The sequence below is a fragment of the Puntigrus tetrazona genome, chromosome 19 (genome assembly GCF_018831695.1).
Source record: "Puntigrus tetrazona isolate hp1 chromosome 19, ASM1883169v1, whole genome shotgun sequence".
Lineage (NCBI taxonomy): Eukaryota > Metazoa > Chordata > Actinopteri > Cypriniformes > Cyprinidae > Puntigrus > Puntigrus tetrazona.
This window is the reverse complement of record NC_056717.1, coordinates 899,463-908,776: the sequence shown is the minus strand read 5'-3', so window position 1 is coordinate 908,776 and position 9,314 is coordinate 899,463.

Sequence of the window (9,314 nt, the reverse complement as noted above, 5' to 3'; positions counted from 1 at the left end):
ATATATATATATATATATATATATATATATATATATATATATATATATATAGCGTGTGCTTTATATATCATACAGTATATATATAACTCATTTCTTTCTATTTTTTTGAAAAGTTTCAAATACAAGCATCAATATTGTTTCAATGATCCCTCTTTACAGGCCAAGAATACAGCTTTTTCAGTCTTTAGTTAAAAATCGGCCTCCTGTAAAAAATCTAAAAAGTATTTTTATGAGATAAATATAAATTTTACACATGGTTGGGAGCAGGTTTAAATTTTTACAAATGCCCTTTCCTGAATCCAAAAATTTCAATATATCTCAAAACTGCTTTTGATATCCCATGAGCCATGACCAGCTTAAAACATCTTGGTTTATCTTATTAACACTAAGTTTATGCAACATGGTCCAGTCAAACCAGCTAGAGATTTGAAAATACTCTAAAACGTGAGCTAGAAGCAGCAGATCGCAGATGCTGGACAGAGGTGTAAGGACTTTCTCTCTCTATTACTCTGGAATTAAGTTATTGAATCATCACTTCCAGCCTATTAATATGGATGCATGTTCTGCAGCCAGACTGGCATGACAGGAAATGAAAAATCCTCATCATCTGATTAACTGTATTTGCGTTTGCCAAAGCCACTCTCGCTTCAGGAGGAAATGAGATACAGGAAGTCACTTGGAGGGAACAGGGCCCAAAGCCTGCAAGGATCTCAGACACTGCAGGCAAACAACCGAAGCTGAGGAGGATCAGCCCGGCATTCAAGACGTGCCACAGATTAAAATGCGTTCGGCTTTAAGTAGTCGTTGATTTCTGGCTGCAGGCGGCTCTTAGGCTGTTTCTTTGCATAATTAACACATATTGGAAAAATCCACGCTGTAATGTGATGCCCAGAAACAAAGCAAATAAAGCTCTCATTGTATGAATAGATTATAATTACATTCTGTTGCTAAATGATTATCAAAGGCAGACTGACATTGGTTCTTCTGTAAGTACCGAAATATTTCAGGCTCTTCATTAAAATTCTCTGATGGTGAATGAACACTATTTGGATTTTCACCAGTGTTTAGTTGTTTGAAGCAAGTAATTACTAGATAATTGGCACTGTATGTATTCGTTGGGCTATTATCAATTTATAATTTTTTTTTTTGCATGAAATAAAAACACGGTTAAATACTTTGCAATTAAATTGCTGTAAATTTACAAAAGATTACCACACGGCTCTCGGGAATGCTTGATTCTGATTGGCCGGTTATATCTAAAAGTTGTCCATGGCAAGATAATAGTAGTTCTTCCTTTATCTTACAAAATCTTGATTCAAAATGGTAGGCAGCCATCTTAAAACGTCCCTTTGAATATTTGAATATATTTAAAATTAGTAATACATCCCACTAAGAAAGTGCATTTAGTAATATTAACAATGAGCAATACATTTGTTACAGTCTTATGTATTATGTCTTTTTTTTTAATGTTGGTAAATAACAATGTTTTTGTTTGTTAAGATAGCAAGCTATACCTTACGGAATTGTTTGGATTTGGTTTGGTTTGTAATTTTTGTTACAAAGTGTGAAAATAATATTTAGTTATATTCATACATAAAATGCTATGACAAAAGAATATAAAAAAAGGGATCTATTTGCAATATATCTGAACTAAAATTTGTTTTGCATATTAATTATACAGTATTCCTGAACTTGCAAAATAGTTGAATCATTGACTCCAATTAAAATGCGACTTGAGCATTAATACATTAGCTGAGTTGGAGAATATTAGCTTTGGGGAATCGTTCTGATTAATCTTTGTGACTCGACTCATCAGTGGATCAATCTGTCCGGTAATGAAAGAGCACAGAGGGATTCACTCACCTCTCTCATCTCTCTGCCAAACAGAGAATAAAGTTTAACCTTTATGAGATTGAGATTTCATTTTCTTGATCCCTCTCTCTAATTAGAAAAAGGTGTGCTTCAAACCTCAGTTTGGAGGGATATTTAATGATGATGGATTTAGAGTCTTTTTTATCATCTCTCGCTATCTTTCTCCAAATGCAAATAACTGGACCTCTCAACTTAATTAAATGTTCTTCAAGCAGAACTTCAAGGAAAATAACTAGATTTTGTTTTCCAGTTTATTGCACAAAATAGTGAAAAATGTCCATCAGATTGATCAAAAGTTGTAAAAAATGGTTCTTTTGAGATATGTTTTTTATGGAACCGAAAATTCGTCTGTGGCGTGATTGCTAAAACCTTGCACAGACTTTGCTTGGCCACTCGTACTTCAGCAGCTTATTGACCTCTTTTGTTACACCGTGTTCCTTCATACTCTCTACATCACCATCCAAGCACCTAATTAATCACCACGGTAACTGTGTGCCTTTGGTCTGCAACCTGCCTGTGCGAGTCTGATACATCATTCAAGGTGTGTGAGGCATGTAAGCGTGCGAGCAAGACCCTCCGAGGATTCAGCCCACTGTGTGGAATGGATCGATAAGGATGTTGACCTGCCCTCTGAAAGACCTGAGTCTGAAAGGAACATCATTCCTCTTGTGGACCGTACTTTCACATGCCACTGTATAGTTAAACACAGTTTGCTTGTACAGCTTGGTTGGTTTTTTTACCGTTGGGGGCAAGACTTGTTATTTGTTCAGGGTTGCATACTTTTAGATTTCCATAGATCGCCATGATTGTTCTTGTCGTTATGATGAGTGGAAAATATCTTTTTTAAAACGTATTTTTAAAACATTATACAAAGACTGCAGTGCAAGGAATAAGTTAGAGCTGTCAATAATTGAACGGCATGAATATATTTTTAATTTAAGTGGCATTTCCGGGATTACGTAATCAAGCACTTGTAATTAGAATATATTACATTTTATAAAAAATGTTTCAAAGCATCCCTTTTCAGAAAATAGTTTTGAAAACATAATATTTCTCAAGTGATTAGGCATCCTCAAGTACTTTGTGTGAAAAGCAGTAAAAGTTGTTTTACTGCCTCTAGCGTTTATTTCAGTTAGTACCTGCAACGATTCCTATGTATATGTATTTGTTTAAGTTTCACAAAAATGTATTTAGAGGCGAATATTTCCAGTGTGCCTATTTTGCAGAATTACCTAAAATGAGAAACCCAGCTTGAGTTACCAAAATTGGGTTTCAATCATGTAACCAATCAGTAACAAACTACAGTTTGTAAGTAATCTACCCATCTCTGTACGTGCAGTTCTTTTGGGTTCATTTATTGACTCTCTCTTTAGGTTACATCATTTCACCAGTAGGTGGCAACAAGCTACTTGTGCCAAAATATTTGATAAAACGCGTCTTGGATTCGTTCACTCAACTGTTTTCTAATTTCACTAAGACAAGTTGCACTATGAAAGATGATTTTAAAAACAAATATTATTTTATTTAGATTAATTTTCGATTAGATTATAAAAATATTTTATTTACTTTGTATTGGTTTGTAAAAATGTATTAACCTTTCGTGTGAAGGAACTACTAAGTTTTTCGTATCCGTGTCTTTCTGAATAGGGTTTTCGGCTTTCTCTGCTATCTACAACTGAGTTTGCTTGGCATTTGTTAAAGAAGATGGCAGATGGCGTCATGGTTTTCATGCCCTGTTATCTATTCATACTGATTTGAGTCTGCGTATCATCATAAAAACTTGAGAAACGGAAGTAAAGTTTGTTCAGTGGATTGTGTTGTGCTTTAACAACACACTGATTGTTCGGTTTCCAAAATATCTGTATACAAAATCTCGATAAAACATTTTTGAGTTGTGAAAATAGCGCTAGCCGCTGTAAAGAAGGTGTGTCTGTGTAAAATTCAATATGGCATCTAACCTGACTAAGGTCAACTGAAGACTTTGTAAACCACCATTAAATCCTAGTGTTTTGAGGTTAAATAATTCTGACAACCTAGTGCTTCTAGTTAACTGTCCGTCCCAGACTTTCTTATCTCCATGCTTACTTCGGAGGGATTATTTATAATAATTTTCGAGCATTATCAAATGCGTTATCAAATAGCCATACTATTTCAAAACCAAACAAGATTATTTAGATTAACTACAGGCATCCAAAGCCTGCGGAAATTGGCAGAACGCGCAAAGTCCATTCTATGAAGATTCTGGAAAGGGAAAGAAAAAACGAGGATGTTCAGAATGACATTTGTGAGTCAGCCCAGCTGCGAAGCAGCAGTAATCAGACCCAGGGTGCAATCAGGGGAGATGCTGTTCCAATCATTAAGAGGAGGTGAGAGGAAAGGAGCAGCGCTTGCACCGTAAGAGGCTTCAGCGTTCCGCCAGAACCATTGTGCACATAAAGGAGTGTCCGACTTGTCTAATCAGCCTAGAGAAACGATGGATAGAGAGAACGAGAGAGACAGAAAGGGAGCGAGAGAGAGCGAACGCATTCCCTGAAGACTGTCAAGTGGCGCCAAGCTAATAATCAGTTTGTTCTTGGCTGATTAGGAGCTAATCATGGACCAAACAGAGCACAGGGCCCACAGTTAGCAGCACTGATCCTACATCCCTGTCTCTGCTTAACACGTGACGGTCTGCCTAGACAGATGGAGAAAAAGGGAGAGAAATCAACAGCTATTGGGTATTAAGGAGCTTCCCTGGCGTTCAAAGAGCGACAATATTTTCTCTCTGATGAGTTCTGATTTGCAGCCGAATGCATGCACAGGAAGTCAAGGATAAACAGATGAACACAAAGTAAAACATAAAGAACGTTGTGCCATTTTAGTTTTTCAAGGGCCGATTCTCGTTTTTCATTGATTTGTTTATCCTTTCTGATGAAGAGGATGTGCTTTAAATACAGCAATACACATTGTAATTATATGTTCAAAACGTGCTCTTTTGAACTGATTTTTTAGAAAACAGCCTAGCCAGACAAATGATTAATGCTGCCAGTCATATTTGGCAGACACATAAATACCATCATTCACAGAAGCACCATGCCTTTCAAACAGAGGAAGGTCTACAGGCCCCCCTCAGACTTCTGAGGCAAGGGTTTTTTAAAGAGCGATTTTAGATTGTAAAAAAACGTTATGTACTATCTTAAAGAAAACTGTAGCAATATCACATCTAATATTTTGGAGTAATGGCTTGATTTCTTTAATGAAATCTATCGTGCAAATTATTTAAACATTGACACAGTATATTTAATATTATTGAAATGTTCTTATTTATTTTAAGTGTGATGATCATTCATTAAAGAAATTAAAATTCTGTCATCATTTACTCTCCCTCAAGTGATTCCAAACCTGAATGAGTTTCTTTGTTCTGCCGAACACAAAGGAATATATTTTGTAAAAGCCATTGACTTCTGTAGCATTTTTTTCCTTTAACTATTCATTTAAGTAGATTCTCGAAAGTCTGTGATTTTTACCTGTTTGTATTTGACTTTGAGTTATCTTGTGCACTTAAAAGCCTTATGCTCAAGCAGTATTTATTTATTTTTTTTACAGGACTGGCATTAGCGAAGCAAAAAGCAGCATGACTTACAGTGTTAGCATGCCGTTATCCACAACCTAACCATAAGCTCTCTGCTCAGTGTTAATGACAGATGGTAATGATGGTAATTCAGCAAATTCTTTCAAATGTCAAAAATAACATTAAACATAAAAATCTCTTCACTCAAAGCACATAAAATAGCACTTAATTTTCATTTCAATCTATGTAACATTAGCCTTCTTTCCCTCACTTCATCAGCTTAATCAGTTCTCAGGGTTAGTTCACCAATCAGCGTGCATCAGCAGATTCGCTGAGGGCCACCGACATAAAAAAATATGCATTTTATATATATAAACGAAACATTTATTGCAAGATAAAAACAAAATATAAAATGTATGTTCATGTGCAACAGTTAAGCTGACAACATAACAATTAAAAGAGCGACATCTGTTGTTGAACACCGTGCTGACACAGGAACATCCTAGCTATTTCACGGTATTGCCATTTTCTATATTTTTAATCCGATAAAATCAGCCATGATAAACATAAGAAACTTCCACTTCCAGAAAGTTCCACTAAATATGAAGTGAAAGGGATTTGGTTGTGCTGACGCTGATGCATGATGGCAATGTTCACAGATGATATGGTCCCTGATTTGATCCAAACCAACACGAATGTTCCATCAGTTAACTTGCCTAGAGTTTCCTGGTTCTCCAGCACTGACTCAAACATGCATCTTCCCAACACCAGCACAGCAAACCGCACCCTCCCTCCCCCGCTCTGGAGCCTGTGAAATTGGGCCGAACTAATTAGAATTTAAATGAAACCATAATTGGACATTTTGTGCTTGTCAAGCGATGAGAGACAGATGGGCTTGTAATTACATTACAAGTCTGACATCATGGCGGTGTGTACGTGTGGTGTTCAGTGTGCCCTTCATGGCGAGCAAGCTAGTAACAGCGCAAGTTCAAAGGCAATTTAGGCCTCGTCTCTTTAATCACGCACTGACAGCGTCGAAACTCTGCATCTAATTCTCATTCTTGACAGTCTCATCCAACCACAACAGGTAACTTAGCATATACAAAACCCCGGTAAATTCTATCTTTAAGTTAGGCCTTGGAGAAGCCTGCAATGCCTCTTAACTGAAATTATTTATATCGATGCGCACATTCCTGAAGGAATCATTTATTTCCAATTTGTTTCACTTGTGATACATTATTCTTGTCTAGTATTTTAATTAATTTGCAATAGATAGGCAAAATGTTAGTTACATATTCAATTATTAATCCAGTATCTTTGACCAAAGGGAGCCAAAATTATAATTCCTTGCAGAATTGCTTTTAACATCCATTTAATAGCTATTTATGCATTTGTGATGTTAACTTTTAAATGCATTTTCATGAAGACAAAATGGAATAATAACACATGTGCGCGCACACACACACACACACAGACACACACACCTTGAATGGTATATAAGCATCTGCCGAATGTAAAAGTATGAGAACATAGTTGCATTTAAGTAAAATCAGAAATATAGTTGTTGTTTTTTTACTACATATTAATCATATCAATAATGAAATAGAGATTGTATAGATGTTTTGTTGTTCTTAATTAAATTTATAATAATACTGCACACTGATATGGCTAAGATAAATCCTTCAGCACACAAAAGAAACTGTCCCCATGGTTATTGCTGCTATGGCAACAGAATTCATATCTGCAATTTGGCCTTTGAATTGAAATTACAGGGTGACTAAATTATAATGTCAAGTAATTTCATACAAAGACTTAATAAGTACTAGCCTACAAGCAAATTGCATTTGTTTGTTGTTTGTAGACTTCAGCAGGCACTGGTTCAGTACGTAATTTGAACAGTAGTGTTTAGCATACTGTTAATTATGCCTTTTAAACGGAGTTATGATTAGTAATAATTTACTTGCTGGTTTGTAGGACCATAACATTTTTGACATTCATCATGGTCCTCTATGTTAGAAAAGGAAATGATATGTTATATCACCCTTTTCTATTATAACTGTACAAGGAGAGCAGTCGTTTTTTTAAAGGATGTTTTTGAGTACCGTGGTAATAAAACTTGGCGGTGAAGGTGAAAAGGTTGTATAAATCAGAACTGTTTGTTTTGTCTAGTCAATTATCATCCCTCGAAATACCCATTTCAAACATGTCATGTCACTGGATTATTGGTTTTCTCAAACCTTGTGCTTCTGCTCAGTAATTTTCTGTTTATGTTACCAGCGTCAAAAAAGATTCTTTCAGATAAAGCAGTCGGTGGGTTATTTCTGATTGTAAAGCTTTGACCTTTACACTGTATCTACACTAATCCCTGACCTTTATCTTTCATTTTCTGTGTAAAGATGGTTAAGATTGACTTATTAAAATCCTACTGAAATAGACTCATATTAATCTTATCTCATCTGAGGCAGGTGAGAGGCTCTTGTCAAACTCCACGTGAAGGATCTGAAATCCCATTGAGAGCAGGATGATGATAAAAAGCATCAAACTTTGATTGAAGTTTGAGATCATCCCCAAGCATATATGAATGGATTTGATTTAAATAGCCATGTTTAATCTTCTTGATGAGATTAGATTTTAGGCGGCCCTGACCGGTGATGAAAACCAACCCGATTAAACATCTGAACTATTGGAATCCTCAACAATTACCTGTGGTGACTGTTGGAGGACCCAAAAAAAAAAAAAGAAGTTGAAATTTCACCGTCTGCAATAATGAATCGCAGTGTAAAATGGGTTTATCCGTTGTTTGGACAGATTGTAGAACAGTGCTGTGAAACTCTGCACATGCTTTGGTGGCATTGCCAGAATGGTGCTTTGTAAATGACTAAAGGCACAAAATATGCCCAGAATTGTCTAGAGTGGAGCCAAACAAAGCTTTTAGTGTCTTAATGACACATAAATCAAGACATCTGGGTAGACGGAATCAGTCAAAAACAAGCATACATCCCACTGTACAATTTTGTAAGGACTACTACTATACTGTGCAATTGCGATATGATTTCCACTTTGGCAGTGAAATCATTTGATACACATCTAAGGCCAAGAACTGAATCAGTATCATTTGTGTCCAGCCTCTTGGCTTTGATCTTGTCTTGTTAGTGCGTAAGTTCCCGCCCCAATCCAAGCGCTGTCCCAAATGATGTACTGTTAATTGCGCACTGATCAATTTATCACCTTCCAATTAATGTGCGATTTTCACTCTCACAGTCAAATTACTCAAGTAATTATGATGTCTCTAGGCCACAACCTGTGTGTATCAATGCACGCGACTGATGTAGGAACCAGGAGCCGCATGTTTGTGTTCTAGGCTCTTTGATCATATCTTGTTAGCGTTTGAGTTACCATCCCTTCAAATGTCCCAAATTGCGTACAGTAAATTGTGCCCTGGGTCAATTTGGTGGGGAATAAAATGTACCGGCATGCTGGTCTGAATGAGAGAGAGAGTGAAGTCAGAGTTAATGAAGCAACAGAAATGAACTGATGCAGTATGATGTAGCAAACATCGTATTGCAAACTTTGGGCCTGTAAGTTAGGATCGAGTCTTAGCGCATTTAATCCAAATTGTTGCTTATCTTCCAGAGACTGCAGAATCATAGGCATGAGAAACAATGCTCAGTCTATTTGGCCTGAAAAAAAAACCCATTGCTTTGGAATATGCAGAGCATTTTAAAAGGCTATTTAAAAACTTGTAAAGATACAAGCCGATTATAATGTAAAATAATTCAACTTCCATCAAACTAATTAAAAAAGAGAGCTTGCTTACATTATGAGATGCTAAAAAATGATTACTTCTTTAATACTATGTATGAAGCAAATTAAATTTACATTCTAAGCAATA